The sequence below is a fragment of the Panthera tigris genome, chromosome B2, assembly GCF_018350195.1.
Source record: "Panthera tigris isolate Pti1 chromosome B2, P.tigris_Pti1_mat1.1, whole genome shotgun sequence".
In the NCBI taxonomy this organism is placed as follows: Eukaryota; Metazoa; Chordata; class Mammalia; order Carnivora; family Felidae; genus Panthera; species Panthera tigris.
In genome coordinates this window covers 30000157-30024293 of record NC_056664.1, presented here as the reverse complement: position 1 = coordinate 30024293, position 24137 = coordinate 30000157, and the positions used below count along the sequence as shown (strand labels likewise).

General features: G+C 48.0%; 2 pseudogenes; one reads left to right on the top strand and one right to left on the bottom strand.

The window, feature by feature from the left end:
• The first annotated feature begins 6577 nt into the window (after window positions 1-6577).
• LOC122238836 lies at window positions 6578-18168 on the top strand (annotated as a pseudogene).
• A 1866-nt stretch (window positions 18169-20034) lies between these two features.
• Window positions 20035-23535, bottom strand: LOC102965871 (annotated as a pseudogene).
• Window positions 23536-24137: the final 602 nt, after the last annotated feature.

Sequence of the window (24137 nt, the reverse complement as noted above, 5' to 3'; positions counted from 1 at the left end):
ACGGTGAATTTAACCCTGTCTTGTTTTGGAACCTGTTCCCCGGAGGACTAACAAAATCTTTCCATCTGTAAAGCAACCACCAACTACTTATTCCTTCTGTAAATTCCTCCTCTTTGTCCAGCTTCTCCCTTCAACCTCTGCTCCAGGGCATTTGTCTTATAGTATCTTGTGAGCAAAGAAGAGTTTGTTGTTTTAAGCCACTAACTGTGAGCGTCGTCTGTTACACAGTAATAGATTGCTAGTAAAGCTCTCTAAAACTTATTTTATTCTACATCTCTTTTATTTCCTTGCACTTGAGTTTTTCAATGTTTATTTTTATTTTTGAGAGAGAGAAAGAGAGTTAGACACAGAGGGTGTGCAGGGGAGGGGTAGAGAGAGGGAGACATAGAATCCGAAGCAGGCTACAGGCTCTGAGCTGTCAGCACAGAGCCTGACACGGAGCTCGAACCCATGAACCACGAGATCCTGACATGAGCCAAAGTCGGACTTTTAACCAACTGAGCCACCCAGGCACCCCTCCTTGCACTTTGAAAATGTTGTCTGTAGTCACTGCCTTCAATTCTGCTCATTTATTTTCTTGCTCTTGTTTTCTATTGTGTTTTGTCTCTCCTTGCACCAGTCTGCTCCCCCTTTCCCTTCCTCTGTCTTTATTATGGATGATTCTAAACATATACGATAAAAGATTCCAAATGAATAAAACAATACTATATGGTGATGTGGAAACGAAGCATATCTGGACTTAGAGGTTGCAGGTATAGTAACAAGGTACATGGAATTCAAGTAAAGGAAATCAAGTTATTAATAGGGTCAGACCTGGGCAGTCCTACAACCAGGCCGTGATGTTCACACTATTGCCTGCCCTTCAGGTGAAAGAGCTGCCTCTCAGTTTTCATTTTCAGAGCAATCGGAACAGCAACAGAAACACATGCACACGCCTGGTGAAAGGTTACACTGGTACAAACACTTTGGAAATCAAGCTGGCGTCGGCTGGTCTGGTTACAGCACATCCTGCCTGCAGTCTAGCAATCCTACTCCTGATCATACACTCAGGAGGATTTCCGGCCCATTAAAATGAAATACCAAAGTTCATGCCAAGGATACTCTGTAAGAACTATTTGCATTGTAAGAAAACCACAGCCAATTATTCTGAACCGTGTTACAGAGAGGATACAGAATATCATACACATTTGATCTTTTGGTCATTTGATCTTTTGCTCACTGGCACCTCATTAATTTCTGGCATACAATGTTGCATATGGTGTGCAGGCAATTCTATCTCGTGAAGGATTTGATGGGGCACATTAACCTCACATTCAACTGGTTCAATGTATTCACAGAATGAAAAAGTACATTGTTGCTCAATGCAAATTAAGCTGGAAATCATACAAAGGAATAACCACTGATGAAATTGCAGATTTGAATGGAATGACAACAAGCAGAATTGCCTAAAATATTTTAGGACAGAGTAACTGTGTTTTTTAAAATTTGTTGATGCCTGGGGAGCCTGGGTGGGCTCAGTTGGTAAGCGTCCGACTTCAGCTCAGGTCACGATCTCGTGGTCCGTGAGTTCGAGCCCCGCGTCGGGGTCTGGGCTGATGGTTCAGAGCCTGGAGCCTGCTTCCGATTCTGTGTCTCCCTCTCTCTCTGCCCCTCCCCCATTCATGTGCTGTCTCTCTCTGTCTCAAAAATAAATTAAAAAAAAAAAGTTTAAAAAAATTAAAAAAATAAAATAATAAAATAAAATTTGTTGATGCCTAAATCTCTTTTACCAAATCTCATTGAAGACCATAGTGAGAGATGTTAAGTTTATATGAATGTTCAATAAATTTCTCATTATTACTTTCCAAAGACAAGTTTGAAGCATTCAATAAAAATAATGGGTGAAAGAAGCATTTGACTTACAAACCCGGGCAGATTCCAAGATGGTTGCCTTAACCAACCTCAGGTTGTTCATACTCTCCCAGTTGTTGGATCAAACAGTAATCCTGGTGCTGGTGTGAAGGGACTTTGCATGTGCAGTTAAGGGTCATATCAGCTGAATTAAAACAGGAGGGTTATCATGGGTAATCCTGACCTCATCAGGAGAGCCCTTAATAGGATCGGGTTCTTCCTGAGTGAAGGCCTGGCATAATGAACAGGACTCACCGTGAGAGAGGCCTTGACCATGGAAGGGGCCACCAAGCAAGCAGTGCTGGTGGCCACAGGAGCTGACAGCAGCATCCCACTGACATTGTGCAAGGAAGTGGACCCTTGCAGGGGGAGGACCACAGTCCTCCAGCTCCAGGAAATGGAATTCTGCCAACAGCTCTGTTCAAGCTTGGAGGGGATGTTGAGCGCTAGGTGCAAACACTGCCTGTGACACACCGGAGAGAACCCTCAGCATCACACTGGACTGCTGACCTGCAGAACTGGGACACATGGATGGCTGCTCTCATAAGTCACTATGGTTGTGGGAATTTGTTCTGCAGCAATAGGAAACCACTGCACAGCCTCAGTGTACGTAGCGGTCTTGCCCCCAGAATGAAGTTATGAAACTTCATGTATACTAGTGGCATGAAAAAAATCTTTCCTCATTTTTGCTTATGTATTTTTCATTTTATGATTTTGTATCATGGAATTAAATTCTTTAATTTTTTTTTTAAATTTGTCTTTTATTTTTTGAGAGAGAGAGACAGACAGATCATGAGTGGGGGATGGACAGCGAGAGAGAGTAGTAGATACAGAATCTGAAGCAGGCTCCAGGCTCTGACCGTCAGCACAGAGCCTGACATGGGGCTCGAACTCATGAACTGTGAGATTATGACCCGAGTGGAAGTCGGACGCATAATGGACTGATGCCACCCAGGCACCCCTGGAATTAAATTCTAATAGCATATTTCATTCATTCATTCATTTAAAAACAATTAATTTAGTGTTTACCATTCACCAGGAATGGCTTTCTATGCCGGGGATACAGCTTTCACCAAAATAGCCCAAAGCCCCTGTGCTCATGGGTCCTACATTCTAGAGGCTTCCCAAGAGTGGGACGCGGTCACTGGAGCATTTTCAGTGAACACATGACACAACCTGACTCACATTAGCAGGGTCGCTGACTCCTGCAAGGAGAAGAGCCCCAGGTGGCAAGTGATGCAGGGCACCAGGGCCACAATCCAGGAGGGAGAGGATGGTGGAGACTTAGGGGAGGAGAGGGCCTGAGGGATGAGAGAGAGGGAGAGAAGGGCTGCAGACACAGGGTGAGGAAAAGAAGCAGAGGGAAAGAATTCTAAACCAGTGGAATTCTCAGATTTAAATATGTTGTTATACAGATTTTTAATAAACCTCTATCTACAGGGCTTAGCAAGAAATTCTTTGCATCTACTGTTTACTGTACTCTGGGGGCTGCCTGAAAACCAATTACCTCCTTACATTAATCAGGGTGGAGAAAATGGTACCAATAACACTCCAATAAAATATTCCTTAGGTTTTCATTCACAACCACAGGCAGTGCACGAACACTGGTGAAGGGCGTTTTCACTGCACTAAATACATGCCACTTTGAAGGAATTGATGGTTGCATACTATGGTCGAAATATACTGTATTAATGATATTTTCTGTATTCTTGATGCTCTGACATTTGTGACTCCCATCACTGAGGAGACACTCTCTGTCCCCTGGCTGGACAATTCTTAGAGACAGCTAAGTGCTTGCCCCGGAGCATGCCTTTCCTTTGCAAACTCAACAATCCAGATGCCACATTCTGAACCATCTCTCTGTCAGGCGCATACACTCCAGGAGGCAATATTCCTCTGCTCCAAAGACCCAGGGTCAGCTACCAGCCTTCTAGAGAGAACTCCCATCCCCCAGAGCCCACCAATAACGTTATTCAGACTGGTCAGTTCTAAACTGTCTCCCCAGCCCCTCCTTCCCTTTCTCAAGGAAAACACAATCAAGGCTCTGAACCATGCTTTCTTCCTCTCCTTCTGCCCCCACTTGGCCCTGTGTGGTGTGCCCTGCCCCTCCCCTCGGGAAATGTAAGTGATAAAAGAAATCTTCCCGCAGTGGCATCAGCCTCTCCAGCTGTCACTTAGTCCCCTTGATAAACAAAGGCCCAGGCACTATCATATACAGTAGCAAACTGTACTTCTATGTGCTGCTTTGTGTTGAGGATTGTCTGGGACTCACAGAGCTATGGAATGAAGATCATTTTAAAATACAAAAGCTTGGGGCGCCTGGGTGGCTCAGTCGGTTGAGCGTCCGACTTCAACTCAGGTCACGATCTCGCGGTCCGTGAGTTCGAGCCCCGCGTCGGGCTCTGGGCTGATGGTTCAGAGCCTGGAGTCTGCTTCCGATTCTGTGTCTCCCTCTCTCTCTGCCCCTCCCCCGTTCATGCTCTGTCTCTCTCTGCCTCAAAAATAAATTAAAAAAAAAAAAAACGTTAAAAAAATACAAAAGCTCTACGCCATGGTTTGGGAAAGTGAAAATTACAGCTTTAGTTATTGCAAGGCTATGAAAACAAATGTATCTAGGAAGGATAAAACCACTACTTTGACAGATTAGATTTGGATCATTCAGTGGTGACCAAGATGATGGTTAATAAACAAAAAGCAAACAGGCCTCTGTGAGATTCTCTAGCTGGTGCCTCAGGCACAGGTGCCCCAGGTTTCAAGAGGAAACCATTGTTTCTCTACCAACCATCCCGAAGCCAGCTCAGTCTCTGACATCAAATTCCCTGGGACGAAGTTTCCTTCTAAAACAGTGCAGGAGGTTATTTCCTTCCCTGTGCAGAAGCTTTTTATGTGGATGTAGTCCCAGTAGTTTATTTGTGCTTTGGTTTCCCTTGCCTCAGGGAACACATCTAGAAAGAAGTTGTTACTGCCCATGTCAAAGAAATTAGCGTGTGTGTTCTCCTCCAGGATTTTTATGGGTTCAGGCCATTTTGGCCTTTAATCCATTTTGCATTTATTTTTGTGTATGGTGTGAGAAGTGGTCCCTATTCTTTCTTTTGCGTGTTGCCTTCCTGATGAGAGTACCTGGTGATGTATGGAATTGTTGAATCACTTTGTTGTACTCGGAAACTAATATAACACTGTATGTTATCTGACTGGAATTTAAATAAAAACAATGAATAAATAAGTAAATAAATAGGTAAGTCAGTCAATCAGTCCAGGGAGAGAGATAAGGGGTTAGAGGAAGGGAGTCCAGTTCAGGGGGGTGGGGGAGGGGGTGTTTCCAGGAAGGAAAGTGAGGAGAAAGGGCTGAGCCCAGTGTGCTGTCTCTACCTGGCATCTTCAGAAAGTCCCTGGATCAGAACTCAGAGAAACAGTGTGACAAAGAGAGTTCCCTGCAAGAGGAGAGGGGTCAGGGCCCAGTCCCTTGTCCCCAAGAGGGTGTGGCTCTCAGGGTGGAAGGTGCAAGGGCACAGAGGCAGGGAAGCCTAGTGTTGGGAGTCCCCATCTCCCCTGGTTTCACTTCTCCCTGTCACAGCCTGTGTCAGGTCCCCCTGTCTGGGATTCATGAAGGCGCCCCTGTTCACACTCCCATTGCCTGTCTGGTTTCTAGAGAAGACTATCATATCAACTTCACCGCGTTCCCTGGCTTGTCCTGGCCACAGACAGGCTGGGACTTAGATTCTCCCAGGGGATGGGGATCCTGGGGCCTTGAACCTGCCTCCTGGTGCTTTCAGGGGCCTGGCCATGACCCTGACCTGGGCCAGTGAGTGTGAGGTCAGAAGGAAAGAGCCTGTTATGTGTAGGAGCAAAGGGACCGCCTGGCGGGGACGCTGGACCACTGGGGAAGGGGGCCACCGCCCCCACTCCACACCCCCACCCACCCCTGGCCAGGCCTGGGCCATCCTCCCCTTGAGTCCTTCTGCGACTCCGCCCTGCTCTCCGCCCCCCCCCCCCCCCCCCCCCCCCCCCCCGTGGAGTGCCCCTCGCCCTGCCTTCCCGGCTGCCTCCATCTGGGACCCGGCTCCGGGCCTGGAGGAGGGTCGGGCGGGGTCTCAGCCCCTTTGTGCCCACAGTTCCCACTCCCTGAGGTGTTTCCACACCGCGGTGTCCCGGACTGGTCGCTCTGTACGTTTCGGTGGGCCAAGTGGACCACACGCATTTCCTGCGATTCCACAGCGACGCCGCGAGTCCGAGGGTAGAGCTGTGGGCGCCGTGGGTGGAGCAGGAGGGACACAGTTTGGGACGAGCAGACGGAGATCGCCAAGGTGCACGCACAGACCTCGCGACCTAACCTGCACACCGCCCTCCGCCACTACGACCAGAGCGAGTCCTGTGAATGACCCGGGCCAGGGTCCAGGTGACGAGTCCCTGAATCCCCCTTGGACCTGCTGAGGTCTCTCTGAGCTCCGGGTCCGAGATTCACCCCGAGGCCAGGAGACCTTCGCGGCCCCCACCGAGGATGAGCCCGCGGGGATTCACTCGGATTTTATCTAGTTTCTGGGTCTTTGACCAATCACTGCGGGTAGGTATCCTGAGGAGTGAGGCCAGGAGAGCCTGGCTGCAGGGCTGGGGGGTGGGGGACGACTGCGGGGGGGGGGGGGGGGGGGGGGAGGGGGGAGGGGGGAGGCTAGCTAGCTAGTGGGCGGGGATGCCCGCGAGGCTGGGTGAGAGAGTGGGCGGGGCCAGGGCCTCACCTTCCAAGGGACTTCTGGCTGCAACTTAGGGTTCGATGCGAACCACCTCGGCGGGTGTGAGCAATTCGCTAGGAGGGCGCCGATTACAGCTCCCTGAAGGAGGACCTGCACTCCTGGAGGGCAGCGGAGGAGGCGGCTCGGATCCTGGGCGCCAGTGGGAGGCGGCCTGAGCAGCCGAGCACTACCGGGTGTTACCTGCAGAGGGAGTGCGTGCAGGGGCTCCGCCTGTACCTAGAGAAAGGGAAAGATACCTTGTAGGAAACAGGTATGTGGGGCTGCCAGGCCTCCTGATCTCCCCTGGGGCAGGTGCTGTACCTCCTACTGGCCCCACCGAAAGGGAGGAAAATAGGATTGACACCAGAATTCTTCCCTGTCCCCCTCCTTGGGTCCTGAGGGTGAGGAGTTCCCCTGGGTTTTCGGATCCTGTGTCAGAGAGAGACTGGCTCGCAGGACCCATCCTTCTCTCAGGACAGAGAGGATCCAGTCTCTGTGGAGATGGAGAGACATATCTCTGAAAGAATTCAATAGCAGGTTTCCTTGACCCTGGTATTCACCTTGGGCACCCCCGGGTGACGTCCTCCCTCAGGCCTTGCTCTCTGTCCCATGCCCAATTTCATTGGAGGGCTGACTCCAGCTGTTTTGAGCCACTGGGCCTCCTCTACCAGGTCAAGACTAGAAGTCTCTGTTCCCTCACTCAGGGACCCTGAGCCTCCTCCCCTAGGCTGTCTTACTTACCCTGCCTCCAGACCTTCCCAAGGGATGGGAAGTTATCCCAGATCCTGGAGCTCAGGCTGGGATGTGAGTCTTGCACTCCCCTGCCCACCCCATTGTCCTCTCCATTCTCAGCATGGTCACATGAGTGCTGCTTCGGTGGCCCCCGGGGGACGATGCAAAGTTCCTAAAGTCTCTGACCCTTCTCCTCAGATCCTCCACAGACACATGTGACCTGCCACCCCATCTCTGACCATGAGGGGACCCTGAAGTGAAGGGCTGTGGGCTTCTACCGGACAGAGATTACTGTGACCTGGCAGCGTGATGGGGAGGACCTGACCCAGGACACGGAGCTTGTGGACACCAGGACTGCCGAGCCGGGACCTTCCAGAAATGGGTGGCTGTAGTGGTGCCTTCCGGGAGAGGAGCAGAGATACACGTGCCTGTGTAGCATGGGAGGCTGCAGGATCCCGTCAGCCTGAGATGGAGTAAGAAGGGGGATGAAGGGGTGGATTCTATCCACAGACAGCAGAATACACGACACCTTCTGTAGACCTTCAGTGGCATCACAGCTGAGGCCCAGGGGTCAGAACTCTCACCTTCCCTTTCGTTCCCGGAGCCCCCGCGTCACTCCAACATGCCCATCATGGGAATCATTGCTGGTCTGGCTGTCCTTGGATCTGTGGTCACTGGACCTGGGACCTGGAGGAGGAAGAGCTCCAGCAGGGAAAGGGGTGAGGTCAGAGTTTTCTTGCACCAGGTTGCGGGGAGAGTGGTGGGGGGAGGGGGGAGGGGTTCAAGCCATATGTAATTTTCAGTGTCTTGCCTCAGTCCTGAGAGGCACCATCCACACACATGTGCTTACCCAGTTGGACCCTATTTGCTAATGCTCTTTCAAAAATCACACCTGAAAAAGAGACAAAACGTTCACCTCGATGCTTCTGGTGATGGGACCTGATTCCCAGCAGTCACAGGACAGAGGGGAGGCTCTGCTGCACACAGACCTCCAGGAGGCTTTGATCTAGTTTCCACATGTCCTCTTACCATGCATACTTATACCATGCATACTTTCAGACCACAGTGCTATGAAGCTTGAAATCAACCACAGGAAGAAGTCTGGAAAACCTCCAATAGCATGGAGGTTAAAGAACACCCTACTAAAGAATAAATGGGTCAACCAGGCAATTAGAGAAGAAATTAAGAAATATATGGAAACAAACAAAAATGAAAATACAACAATCCAAATGCTTTGGGATGCAGGGAAGGCAGTCCTGAGAGGAAAATACATTGCAATCCAGGCCTATCTCAAGAAACAAGAAAAATCCCAAATACAAAATCTAACAGCATACCTAAAGGAAATAGAAGCAGAACAGCAAACAGCCTAAACCCAGCAGAAGAAAAGAAATAATAAAGATCAGAGCAGAAATAAACAGTATAGACTCTAAAAAACTGTAGAGCAGATCAATGAAACCAAGAGTTGGTTTTTTGAAAAAATAAACAAAATTGACAAACCTCTACCCAGGCTTCTCAAAAAGAAAAGGGAGATGACCCAAATAGATAAAATCATGAATGAAAATGGAATGATTACAACCAATCCCTCAGAAATACAAGCAATTACCAGGGAAGACTATGAAAAATTATATGCCAACAAACTGGACAACCTGGAAGAAATGGACAAATTCCTAATCACCTACACACTTCCAAAACTCAAACAGGAAGAAATACAAAACTTGAACAGACCCATAACCAGCAAAGAAATTGAATCACTTATCAAAAATCTCCCAACAAATAAGAGTCCAGGACCAGATGGCTTCCCAGGGGAGTTCTACCAACATTTAAAGCAGAGATAATACCTAACCTTCTCAAGCTGTTCCAAAAAATAGAAAGGGAAGAAAAACTTCCAGACTCATTCCATGAAGCCAGCATTACTTTGATTCCCAAACCAGACAGAGACCCAGCAAAAAAAGAGAACTACAGGCCAATATCCCTGATGAATATGGATGCAAAAATTCTCAATAAGATACTAGCAAATCGAATTCAACAGCATATGAAAAGAATTATTCACCATGATCAAGTGAGATTCATTCCTGGGCTGCAGGGCTGGCTCAGCATTTGCCAATCAATCATGTGATACATCACATTAATAAAGGAAAAGATAAGAACCATATGATCCTGTCAATCAATGCAGAAAAAGGTATTTGACAAAATTCAGCATCCTTTCTTAATAAAAACCCTCGAGAAAGTCGGGATAGAAGGAACATACTTAAAGATCATAAAAGCCATTCATGAAAAGCCCACAGCTAATATCATCCTCAATGGGGAAAAACTGAGAGCTTTCCCCCTGAGATCAGGAACACGACACGGATGTCCACTCTCACTGCTGTTGTTTAACATGGTGTTGGAATCAGCAATCAGACAACAAAAGGAAATCAAAGGCATCCAAATTGGCAAAGATGAAGTCAAGCTTTCACTTTTTGCAGATGAAATGATATTATACATGGAAAACCCAATAGACTCCACCCAAAGTCTGCTAGAACTGATACATGAATTTAGCAAAGTTGCAGGATAGAAAATCAATGTACAGAAATCAGTTGCATTCTTATACACTAACAATGAAACAACGGAAAGACAAATAAAGAAACTGATCCCATTCAGAATTGCACCAAGAAGCCTAAAATACCTAGGAATAAATCTAACCAAAGATGTAAAAGATCTGTATGCTGAAAACTATAGAAAGCTTATGAAGGAAATTGAAGAAGATATAAAGAAATGGAAAAACATTCTGTGCTCATGGATTGGAAGAATAAATATTGTGAAAATGTCAATACTACCCAAAGCTATCTACACATTCAATGCAATCCCAATCAAAATTGCACCAGCATTCTTCTCGAAACTAGACCAAGCAATCCTAAAATTTGTATGGAACCACAATGACCCCGAATAGCCAAACTAATTTTGAAGAAAAAGACCAAAGCAGGAGGCATCACAATCCCAGACTTTAGTTTCTACTACAAAGCTGTAATCATCAAGACAGCATGGTATTGGCACAAAACAGACACACAGACCAATGGAATAGAATAGAAACCCCCGAATTAAACCCACAAAAATATGGCCAACTCATCTTTGACAAAGCAGGAAAGAATATCCAATGGAAAAAAGACAGTCTCTTTAACAAATGGTGCTGGGAGAACTGGACAGCAACATGCAGAAGGTCAAAACTAGACCACTTTGTCACACCATTCACAAAAATAAACTCAAAATGGATAAAGGACCTGAATGTGAGACAGGAAACCATCAAAACCCTAGAGGAGAAAGCAGGACAAAACCTCTCTGACCTCAGCCACAGCAGTTTCTTACTTGACACATCCCCAAAGGCAAGGGAATTAAAAGCAAAGATGAACTATTGGGACCTCATGAAGATAAAAATCTTCTGCACTGCAAAGGAAACAACCAACAAAACTAAAAGGCAACCAACGGAATGGAAAAAGATATTTGCAAATGACATATCAGACAAAAGGCTAGTATCCAAACTCTATAAAGAGCTCACCAAACTCCACACCCAAAAAACAAATAATCCACTGAAGAAATGGGCAGAAAACACGAATAGACACTTCTCTAAAGAAGACATCCAGATGGCCAACAGGCACATGAAAAGATGCTCAACATCGCTCCTCATCAGGGAAATACAAATCAAAACCACATGCAGATATCACCTCACGCCAGTCAGAGTGGCTAAAATGAACAAATCAGGAGACTATAGATGTTGGCGAGGACGTGGAGAAACGGGAACCCTCTTGCACTGTTGGTGGGAAAGCAAACTGGTGCAGCCTCTCTGGAAAACAGTGTAGAGGTTCCTCAAAAAATTAAAAATAGATCTACCCTATGACCCAGCAATAGCACTGCTAGGAATTTAGCCAAGGGATACAGGAGTGCTGATGCATAGGGGCACTTGTACCCTAATGTTTATAGCAGCACTTTCAACAATAGCCAAATTATGGAAAGAGCCTAAATGTCCATCAACTGATGAATAGATAAAGAAGTTGTGGTTTATATACACAATGGAATACTATGTGGCAATGAGAAAGAATTAAATAAGCCCTTTTGTAGCAACGTGGATGGAACTGGAGAGTGTTATGCTAAGTGAAATAAGTCATACAGAGAAAGACAGGTACCATATGTTTTCACTCTTATGTGGATCCTGAAAAATTTAACAGAAGTCCATGGGGGAGGGGGAAAAAAAAGAGGTTAGAGAGGGAGACAGCCAAAGCATAAGAGACTCTTAAAAACTGAGAACAAACTGATGGTTGATGGGGGGTGGGAGGGAGGGGAGGGTTGGTGATGGCTATTGAGGAGGGCACCTTTTGGGATGAGCACTGGGTGTTGTATGGAAACCAATCTGACAATAAATTTCAATTAAAAAAAAAAGAAAATGGTAATAAAGTGCCTCAGCAATGCTTCCAAAAAAAAAAAAGAAAGAAAAGAAAGGCCGGGCAGTAGAAGAGAAAATAGATTCGACACTCCCTGGTGCACACCTTGGGGAAGGACCTGCGTGGTGGTGGTGGTTCTGGGAGGAGGGCAGGTCATATCTCCAAGGAGGGTTAGAGGGAGACTTCCAGACCAGGACGGGCAGGCTGGGAGAAGGCCGGCTGTGTGGAAAGCCTTGTGCTGACCACGTGGCTGGACAGCCAGTTTGGAGACCAGATGTCAGGAGTGGGGCCCATTGAGGTCATGGAACTAAAGGATGGGGTTAGGGCCAAGGATAAAGGCAGCGGGACCTCGAGCAGTTTTCTGGTTGGTGGGGGAGAGGGGAAGGCAAGAGCCAGCAGGGGAGACTAGTGCTGAGGGTCTGGGAAGGGGGACTGAATGTTTCAGAACAAACTTGAATCAGAGGCTGACAGGAGAGGAGGGGACTTGAGCCAAGAGCCAGGAGGAGTGGGTGCTGATGGCAGGGCCCCAGGGGAGGAGCTCCTGAGAGAGGAGAGCTTAGTGAGGGCCCAGCATGTGGGCAAGGGGTGTGAACAGGCATGGGGCCATAGGGGAGGGGTGCAGAGGGACCAGGGAGACTGGGATTCCTGCGCACAGGGAGAGTGGAGGCCACAAGGGAGTGAGGGTGGGATGAAGGAGAGGGGACAGGGCAGTGCGGGTGTTGGCGCAGGGTGGAGGAGGGCCAAGGTTAGGTGCCTGCACTGGAGGGGAGGGAGGAGGAGGGGCGCCAAGACAGGGGACAAGTCTGGACAAGGCTCTGAGCACCATGCCACTGCACTCCCCTTGGTGATGGCAGGAGGACAGTGGGAGTGAGAGTCTGGGCAAAAGACTCCTCAGAAAATTAGCATACACTGGAAGTCTTAGCTTCAGCAATGAGACAACAAAATGAAACAAAAGGCATCCAAATTGGCAAGGAAGTACTCAAACTTTCACTCTTCTCAGAAGACATAGTACTGTGTGTAGAAAACTCGAAAGATTCCACCAAAAAATTGCTAGAACTAACACATGAATTCAGCAAAATAGCAGATTGTCAAATCAATGTACAGAAATTTGCTGCATTTGTAAACATGAAAAACAAGGTAGAAAAAAAAGAAACAAAGAATCAATCCTATTTAGGGTTGCACCAAAAACAGTAAGATACCTAGGGATAAACCTAACTAAAGAGGAAAAAGTTCTGGGCTCTGATAACTATAGAACACTTATGAAAGAAATTGAAGAAGACACAAAGAAATGGAAAAGCACTCCATGCTCATGGATTAGAACAAACATTGTTAAAATGTCTATCCTCCCCAAAGCAATCTATACATTTAATGCAATCCCTATCGAAATACCACCAGCATTTTTCACAGAGCTAGGACAAATAACCCTAAAATTTGTATGGAACCACAAAATACCTGACCGAATAGCCAAAGCAACTCTGAAAAACAAAAAATAGGAGGCATCACGATTCCAGATTTAAAGCTACATTACAAAGCACTAGTCATCAAGACAGATTTCTGCGAGCATGTGGAGAAAGGGGAACCCTCCTGCCGTGTTGGTGGGAATGTAAACTGGTGTAGCCACTCTGGAGAACAATATGGAGATTCCTGAGAAAACTAATAATAGAAACATTCTATGATCCAGCAATTGCAGTATCAGGCATTTACGCAAAGGGTACAAAATACGTATTTGTACATAAAACACCCCAATGTTTATAGCAGCATTATCAACAATAGCTAAATGATAGAGAGAGCCCAAATGTCCATCTACTGATGAATGGATAAAAAAAGAGGTGGTATACACGCACACGCACGTGCACACACGCGCACACACACACACACATATATAATGGAATATGTATGATTTATCCTCAAGAAATCTCCACATGCATTTGAAGAGAATGTGTATTCTGTTGATGGCTGGAATGTTCAATAAATGTCAGATTTGTACTATTGGTTTACAGTATGGCTCAAGTCTTCTTTATGTTTATTGATCTCTGCATAGATGTTCTATCCATTATGGAAAGTGATATATTGCAGTTTCTGACTATTACAGTTGTATTCTCTGTTTCTCAACTTCTGTCTGTTTTGTTTTCATGTATTTGGTGCTGAGGTGACAATATATTCAGAATTGTTTCATCCTTCTGATAGTTTGACTCTTTTATCACTATAAAATGTTGCTGTCTCTCTTTACTAGCAATTTTCCTTTATGTCATATACATAATATTTATTCACATAACTTATATATTTATCGCATATGCTGGTCATGTTATATTTTATGTCCTATGAATGCAATATTGAAATTTTATGACCTTCTTTTTACTACCTATTCTCTCTAAAGTTACTCAATCACAGTCTATTCCCGTTTGTACTTTACATTTCATGCTACGAGTTTCTCTTTTTCTTTGGGCAATTCTTTGTGTACATTTTTGACACACAGGTTAAATGTAGATTTGTCTAGAGAAATCTGTTTCTTTCTTATAAATTTGAGTCAATATCAATCCAGAACAATAATAAACTGAACTAATGACTAGAAGGTATTTTGGCCCCAAATAAACGCAAATTTGGACTACAAATCACAGAAGCGTTAGTCTGTGATTGGAAATTCTTTGAAGTAGCTGTTTGCTCACTTTGTGTTAGCTCCAAGCAAACCTCCTTAGAATAATTTCTTCTTACTCTTGAAGATAGAGTTGATGTGATTCGTGTCACCCTTTCCTGAGGACATGAATCTACGAATCTTTTGTTCCCATATTTTCAGGGAGGGATGTTTCTCATGAAATAGAATGAGCTCTGGGCATTATTTCCTGTCTATTCAGTTCATGAGCCTGAGAAGCAAGTTAAGATTTTCTAGATTTGAAATACACCTTAAGTATCAGAGCAGCCATCATCCCTGGCTTTTTGCCCATTATTATATTTTGGCCTAAATGATTATTATTCTTTTGATTGTTTTTTGGGGTGATATATATACACATCACCCAAATACATATATAATATATACATATGTATATATAATACACACACACACACACATATATATATATAATCATGATTAGTTGCTTTTATAGGAAGAGGCAGCCTTAAAACTTAGTCTACTGTGTTACTGGAAGAGGATCCCCATTCACAATTGTTTCATTTCTGAGATTTATCCAGCACCAGACGAGGTGGTAGAATACAAGTCTACCTAAGCCAATGGTGATCTGTGCCTTGTGTGAGCCAGCACTGGTCTGTGAATGTGCATCAGCCCACAAACAGATAGAGACAGAAATGAAAGTGAAACCTTATCCTGTCTCAGACTGGCAATCAACACAAAAATAAGCCTGTATATCGTCATTGGATCTGCTAAGAACAGTTTGATTACTAGCTGTTCGTGGACCAGACGTGGATGAGCACAGTGTCTAACCTAGAATGATTTTTTAGACTTTTGTGAGGGTCACATAAAACCTGGTAAATTTTGGATACTGTCCCCAGAAATACGGGCATGTATAAAGAAATATGAAGTGTCAGTGTATGTATAAGGATCATCTGAAGTGTTACAGATCTGGGTTACCTAATCCTAGAAAGAGACAAAGACTGGAGAAGACATTTTAAACAATCACTTCATCACCCGACAGTGCTACTCCACTTACTTGTGAGAACTGGAGTAGAGAAAAGCTGGATCCCATAATAACTATCATGGGAAAAAGTTGAAAGATGCCATTTTTTTTTAAATTTTATTTTTAACGTTTATTTATTTTTGAGACAGAGAGAGACAGAGCATGAACAGGGGAGGGGCAGAGAGAGAGACACACACAGAATCTGAAACAGGCTCGAGCTGTCAGCACAGAGCCCGACGCGGGGCTTGAACTCACGGACCGCGAGATCATGACCTGAGCTGAAGTCGGACGCTTAACCGACTGAGCCACCCAGGTGCCATGAAAGATGCCATTTTTTAGTCGCTCCTTCCTCCAATCTGACCTGAGTGCCTACAATGTATCATATCAAGTTGTAGTCTGAAATCTCCGCTACAAATGTTGTAATTTGTCATTCTTTTCCCATTCTGGGCCCCCAGTTTCCATGCCCAGAACTAGTACCCTCTTCCCACATGAAAGATTTCCACGTTTAAAAATCTGGAGGGGCGCCTGGGTGGCTCAGTCAGTTGGGCGGCCGACTTCGGCTCAGGTCATGATCTCGCCGTCCGTGAGTTCGAGCCCCGCGTCAGGCTCTGTGCTGACAGCTCAGAGCCTGGAGCCTGTTTCAGATTCTGTGTCTCCCTCTCTCTCTGACCCTCCCCGGTTCATGCTCTGTCTCTCCCTGTCTCAAAAATAAATAAAATGTTAAAAAAAAAATTAAAAAGAAAAATCTTGACTGAGGGCAGAGACCATGGAAAGGAGAACCCATTTTGCCAAATAGTCTTGCATTAGACGTGGCATGAAACTTCACAGTCACGTGACCACCTGCCAGACTCTGCCTCAGGATATGTGACAGATAGGCTTGGACAGCACTAGATGGCATTTGGCACAGGTGTTTGAGTGACAGTGGTGTCATGCAGTTGCAAGGGGCAGCAGCAACAGCAGTCTCAGCTTCCGGATCCAGTGTCCTATGTCAGGGGACTCTCTTGTGATGGTGACATCTATACCCAGGAGCAGGGCCCTGGCTATATGTGAGCCTCCCCCTCGGGTCCATTGTGGATTCTGTTCCCATCTGTGTAGCCTCAAGCCTGGTTTGTGACATTCCTTGAAATAGAACAAGGCCCCACATTCTCTCTCATCCAAGTCTCTGTAACTGTACATATGTATCCCAAAGAGTCAGAAGTCAATATAAGGAATAGCTTCAGAGAGCATGATTTCAGACGTTTTTTTTCCAGTTTTACTGAGATATAACTGACATACACCATTGTGTCAGTTTAAGGCTACGATCTCTTGATTTGATATGTTTCTATGCTGCAAAATGCTTACAACCATAGCATTAGCCTAGACCTGCACCTTGTCACATAGTTACCATTTCCTTTTGTGTGGGGCAAACATTTAAGATCTACACTCTTGTTATCTCAGAGATTTTATGTTGAGCTGATAACCACTTCCTCAATCTGCTACCCGGCTCTGCCCCCTGGGAGAGAAAATGTGTATCTCCCAGCAGGTCTTGCATTTTTCTTCCTAGAAAAAACAACAACATGTAAATGTGGATGTAAGACCCCTTCCCACAATGAGGGCTCTCATCAGTGACTTCACTGCAACTCTATCTGGTGGAACCCCAGGATTGCTCGGTGGGTTCGTTACAAAACACTCAGGCCTCTCTCCACATACCATGTTAGAGTGTTGGGCGTGGACCCAGGAATCACTACTTAATAAGCCCCACAGGAGAGGCTGAGGCACAGCCACGTGGGAACCCTTCATTATGTGCTTGCTGCTCAGTGTGTGATCTGAAGACCAGAAGCAGCACCAACCTTGTTATAAACCCAGAATCTCACACTCTACTCCAGACTGTCTAGCTCTTCCTCAGTCCAGGAAATTTGTGTGCACACTGAAGGCTGGGTCTCCCTGGAGTGTGTGCCTTCTAGGTGCAGAACCAGAACTGTGCAGTGTGCTCTAGGTTTGCTCTGATCTGCTTGCTTAGTGCTGACAAGTCCAGGGTTTGGTCCTGATCCTCTCTCTTCTATGGCCATCATCCCCTTGGTGACCTCATCTATGCTGAAGGCTCTAAACATCATTTATATGGTGTCACCTCCATATCTATTCCTCCAACCTAGATATTTCTCCCACCCTGCACTCTATATCCAGCTGGAACTTTGCTTGCATTTCTAATAATCTCAGATTCGACATTCCTAAATTGGGTGCCTGTGATGCAGCTTCCCCAAATGTCCTACTTCCAAAATCTTCCCTGTTTGATTGGAAGACACCGCTCCTTTCTTCTTGCAGTCTGAAGTATTGGATGCTGTCCTTGATTCCCCCTTCTCACAACCCAGAAGTGATACATTAGACCATGCTGCAAAGTTTATCTTTAAATGTATCCAGAACACACACACACACACACACACACACACACACACACAAATAACAAGAGTACAGTCACTTCCTGTTATTTTCTCTCCTCAAACCCAAAATAAATCCAACATTCTCCCCTCGTGGAAACTGCACTGGCTTCCTACACTTTCCTTACTGGTCTCCCGCCCTTCACCTCTCGATTCTGCGCAGCAGCAAACAGATGCTGCTAAGACAAGTAGTACTACGTGGACCATCTGATCTAAACCATCCGGTGACTCCACATGTTACTCAGAGAAAACCCAAAAGCCTTCTAATCCTAAGGCCTAGATATCTGACCACATTTACATGCTCTCTGCTCCAGCCACAGTGGCCTCTCATCCTTCCTTGAACAAGGACACGCTCCTGCCCTAGTGCGTGTGCCTGGAGGTTCCCCTGCTTGGAAAAAACTCCCTCAGACATGCTCTTCAACAACTCCTTGTGTCCTGCACATCTCTCAGAGGTCACCTTCCCAGTGAGGCTCACACTTACCACTGTAGAAAAGTAGCCATCTTCCCTGTCCCCGCACAGGTAACTCTCTGGATCACCTTCTTCAAAGCACCTACCAATTCCAATTTATTTTTGTATTTTTAATTTTTTAAATGTTTATTTATATTTGAGACAAGGGAGACAGAGCACAAGTGGGGGAGGGGCAGAGAGAGAGGGAAACATAGAATCTGAAACAGCCTCCAGGCTCTGAGCTATCAGCACAGAGCCCCATGTGGGGCTCGAACCCATGAACCATGAGATCATGACCTGAGCCGAAGTCAGAGGCTTAACCGACTGAGCCACCCAGGTGCCCCAACCAATTTCCAGTGTAAACACTTTCCTTATTTACCACATTTATACAATATACACTTGACTCTGAATTACACTGGTTTGAACTGGGCACATCCACCGATATGTGGACTTATTTACAATAAGTGCTGTCAATGCAGTTTCTCTTATGGTTTCTTACTATTTTCTCCAGCTTAATTTATTATAAGAATACATGTTACATATCCATGTAACGTACAAACCATGTGTTAAATGACTGTTCCTGTTTTCAGTAAGGCTTCTTATCAACAATACGTTATGGTGGTAGTATTTAAGTTTCAGGGGAGTCAAAAGTTATATTTGGATTTCTGACTGCTTAAAGGGGTCATTGCCCTCAGTCCCCACATTGTTCCAAGGTCAAGTAGAGTCTGTCCCTCACCCCTAGGACATATTCTCCACAAGACCAGCACGTTTGCCTCTTCTTACTTACTGAGGTGTCCTAGATGAAAAAACAGCGGGTCCTGCACGTGGCACACGACATTATCAGTGGAACGATTGGTCAGCGGAGAGGACCTCTGTCTTCTGGATGAGCCTCAGGCACAGCCGGTCCGTGGCAGCTCCCGCACAAAGTGCCCCCACCTCACCATCAGTGCCACCTCTACTTTCCCCCAGGGCTGCCCCTCCCTCTTTCTGCTCAGCTCCCCCCTCCCACACAGTTACAGTCCTATCTTCAGAATCACTGTACTTAGGCTTTATGGGGCCCTTTCCCCAACCAAATAGAAATCTACATTAGACCCTGCTTTATACATCCAAGAACTTGGATGTGAACCAGCACCAGCATCACTGGAACTAAGAGCAGGAAGAGAGGGCAGAAAGGCAAGGAAGGTAGAAACTAACGGAAGTTGAAAAAGGATAAGAAACTCTCAGATTCCTCTCTGTCTACCTCAGGATGTAAAGAATAATCCAGAAGACAACTCTAGAGGGAGGAGATGGTTGAATCTGAAAATCCATCTCTCCAAACCCCAGGGACTCCTGTGTGCAGGGCCCACCTGTGGGAACAACAGTCCAAAGGACTCTTGGTGCTACAGCCACCGGGGTCATCCGGGGAGAATGAGACAGGAACTCGGACACAAGAGCAGAACAGGCCTGATGCTCCACAGAAACAAGGGGGAAAAAACCACCCAAAACAGGGGGCTGAGGTCACGACCCAGGAGGGAGCCTAGGCTGACCCAGACACAGGAAGCTCTTGCTGCACAAGCTCCTGGTGACAGGTGACATCCAAGCCCCTATGATCTCAGGTCCTGGTGAGACAAGGTTCCACAGAAGGGACGAGGACAAGGAGCAGAGACATGACCCAGCTGAGGAGGGAGCACGTCACACTAATTACGCACTGAGCACCGACTGGACACAGGCCCCGTCCACGCTCGGCTCCTCCAGCCCTCTCCTGTCCGCACATGCAACAGACACAGTACAGGAAACAGCGGGTTCTGGAAGGTTCTCAGTGCTTTCATTTATTTTCTCTTCCAACCATACAAATCCTCTCTTTTATTACCTCATCATGCCCACATACCAAGAATTACAAAACATAAATTCCTATCAGGATTCTCATTTTCAGTAGGGAAGTAAGGCGTCAGTACTCAGTCCAACATGAAGTAAGACAGGAATGGAGACAGAACATGAATCAGTATGGGAGGGGTCATGGTGGGCATGGGGGCCAGTCTCCTGAGTCCTCACGATATGCTAATAGGAATGCAGACACATTCTGACACCATCTGCAGGAATTCAGGGGATCTCGATGTCACTGAGCGGGGGTGTGAACAGATCCTGCATCGCTCAGTGCACCACAGGCAGCGGGTCTCACACTGTGAAAAAAAATCATCATGAACACATTTAGGTCAGTCACATAAGTGCCACACACTCAACAGCCCCCCCGCCTGCTCAAAGTGTCCCTAGTGCCACCACTCCTCCCCACTTCACCCTGCATAGTCTTACCTTTAGGAGCCATTAGAGATGAATCAGAGCCCTGAGTGCTGTCATCGCCTGGGGTAGAACAAACAGGATGTGATCAGAGCCACAGGAGCTGAGACTAAAGGAGCAGCTATGGGGGGGTGGGGGGAGTGAGCTCCCCATTGGGGTCCTGTCTACACTATCCCAGGTTTCAGGGATCACCTCCTCCACACTTACGTGCAGCATGAGAGTAGCTTGGTCCTTTTCCTCCTGTGGAAGAAAATAGCATGTTAGACACCTGGGACAGCTGGGCCATGAGCAACCTCCTAGTCCTACTCCAAAATGAAGTTTCCAGAGTTCTGACTGAACACATAGGACAGGATTGGGACACAGGGACACATGAAGAAAGAGGTGTGGGGTCACAGGACCACCTGACTTGCTGGAGATCTGGCCTCAGCAGGGACCTTCCTGTCCTGTCACTGCTGGGAATCATGTCCCCATCACCAGAATCACCAAGTGAAAATCTGTCCTTCATTTTCCAAGTTGTCTGCTACAGAGTGAATGTTAATAACGGCTCCAGAGTGGGCAGGTCCATGTGTGTGGATGGAACTTCCCAGGAACCAGGCAGGACAATGTGCTACCTAGGAAACCCCCCAGTGGGACAAGAGAACTCACATCCCCCCACTGTGTTCCTACCTGAGCACTTCTTCCTCCAGATCACAGCTCCAACCACCACAGTGACCACAAGGACAACCACAGCAACAATGATGCCCAGGATGGGGATGGAGGGCTGAGAGGATGGCTCTGGAAAAGGAAGGAAGGTGAGGGGCAGAGACATCCAGCTTCAGTCACGACTCTGTGAAATTCTCCAGAAGGGCCCTGCGTTCCCTGACACGGGGCTCTACCCCAAACCCTCCTTACCCCATCTCAGGGTGATGGGTTTGGGCAGCCCCTCGTGCTGCACATGGCACATGTATCTCTGCTCCTCTCCAGAAGGCACCACCACAGCTGCCCACTTCTGGAAGGTCCCATCTCCCGCAGGCCTGGTCTCCACAAGCTCTGTGTCCTGGGTGTGGTCCTGCCCATCACGCTGCCAGGTCAGGGTGATCTCCGCAGGGTAGAAGCCCAGGGCCCAGCACCTCAGGGTCACCTCACGGTCAGAGATGGGGTGGCGGGTCACGCGTGTGTTGGGAGATTCTGAGGAAGAAGAAACAGAGAATCCACACTGTGGTTTAGCTTTATGGGCCACTGAAACTGCATCCACCTGACCATCCTGAGGTGGACAGGACAACTGGTCTGGATGGAAGAAGCACAAAACCCAGACAGCAGTCTAGCCTTTGGGATCTCCTGATCCTTGGTAAGTTCTGGAATCAGGGAGAGAAGCCCGGGTAGGGAGCTGCTGGTCTAAGGGGGGAACACACTGTGGTCCTGAGTGTGGTGGAGGGTGAATGACTCAGAATACCCGGACTCAGATCTCCAAACATGTTCTCAGGGAGAACAAGGCCTTGAGAGGGAAGGTCAGGATTCATAAGGTGGCTTCCAGGGTCAGAGGGAACTGCTGATGGGTTATTTCTGGGATGATCTCAACCTGCATCCCAGGGAGAGACTGGATTCCTGTCTCTCTTTTAGAGAAAAGCACCCTCAAGGTGAGTCAGTCTCTAGCAGGAATATGAACTCCGAGGCGGATCTCCCTCTTCCCACCCGTGGGAGGGGCGCTATCGTGACACTGAGTCCATTTTCCCTTCCTCGTGGGAAGCCATGCCCAGTGGAGGGGAGATCGAGGAGGCCCCGCGGTCCCGGTACCTGCGCGCAGCAGCGTCTCCTTCCCGTTGTCCAGGTACTTGAGGAGCCACTCCACGCACGTGCCCTCCAGGTAGTTCTTCCAGTCCTTCGCTGCACCGGCCACCTCCCACTTGCGCCGGGTGATGTGCGCCGCGGTGTCCGCCACGGTCCAGGAGCGCAGGTCCTCGTTCAAGGCGATGTAATCCGCGCCATCGTAGGCCCACTGAGTGTACCCGCGGAGGAGGCGTCCGTCAGGCCCCAAGTCACAGCCATACATCCACTGGATGTTGTGCGACCCTATCCCCCCCCCCCGCCCCCAGAGCAGCAGTGATTAAGGTGAAACCGAAAGTAAACCCGCCTAAAACCTCCCTCGGGCTCTTCCAGGGTCGTGGGACGGGGATCACGCGGCGTCGGGGCAGCGCTCCGACCCGGAGACTCGGGGCGAACCCGGCGCGTCCTTGGGGATGGGGCTCGTGACCTGGACCCGGCCCGTGTCGCTCACCGGACTCGCTCTGGTTGTAGTAGCGGAGCATCGTGTTCAGGTTCACTCGGGAATTCCGTGCGTTGTTCTTCTCGTTCCGCGTCTCCTGGTCCCAATACTCCGACCCCTCTTGCTCCACCACGGGGCCCGCGGCTCCATCCTCGGATTCGGGGCGTCGGTGTCGAACCGCACGAACTGCGTGTCGTCCACGTAGCCCACGGCGATGAAGCGGGGCTCCCTGAGGCCGGGCCGGGACACCGCGGTGTAGAAATACCTCAGGGAGTGGGAGCCTGCGGGCGCGGAAGGGCTGAGACCCCGCCCGACCCTCCTCCCCGCGCGGGGCCCGGGTCCCAGGGGGAGGGGGACGGGAGGGCAGGGCGAGGGGGACCCGAGTTGGGGAGAGCAGGGCGGAGTCCGGGAGGGTCGGGGGAGGGCAGGCCAGGTCCGGGCAGGAGGCGGGTGGGGTGGGGGAGGGGAGCCCGGGCGAGGCCCGGGTGGAGGTCTGGGTCCGGGCGGTGGACAGTCGCCTCCCCGGGGGTTCCGCGTCCCCGCCGGGCGGTCTCCTCGCTCCTGCCCCTCAGAGTCCCTTTTCTCCCGAACCTGCACTCACCCGCCCAGGTCTGGGTCACGACCAGGGCCCCCGACAGCAGCAGGAGCAGAGTTGGGGGCATCACGACCCGCATCCTCAGGGTCTGGGGAGAAATGTCAGCCTCAGGAAGCGGGTGCTGAAACTTTTTACCCCGGAACCGCGGTGCCGCTGATTGGCTCCTCCGGAAACTGACACTAATAGTTGTGTGAACCGAGGCCGCGTCATCAGTATCCAGGCAGAAGGACCTGACACAGGTTGTGACAGGGAGAAGTGAAACCAGGGCAGATGGGGACTCCCCAACACTGGGCTTCCCCGCTCCCGACGCCGCCCTGGGGCCAGAGTCCCTGAGAGGCGGGCCTGGGGACCTGGGACTTGGCCTGGACGCCTCACCTACTGCACAGAACGCTCTTTGTCCCACTGTGTCCCTGAGCTGTGGACCAGGAGCTGTGTGAGTCACTGATTCTCCAGCATTTTGTTCTCAGGGTATCTCTACAGTCTTACAAATTAGTGAGGCTCCCAGGGATAATTGTGTGCCTGTGGATTATATAGATCCTTATTTACCACAGCAGGAATAAAACAGGTTCAAATACTTATTAATTCATTTACAATCATACGAAAACAGAAATAGTGTTTGTATGGAAAGTAACAATGTTCCCTAATAAAAGGGGGCAGTGAGAATAGTGGTTTTCTTGTATTTCACATTTTTGCAAGTCTCTTTCTTGTCTGTCTCCTTAGAAGACCACTGGATGTTCAGATTTGCTTCTGCATCTCTTGTGCTGTTTTGGCTGA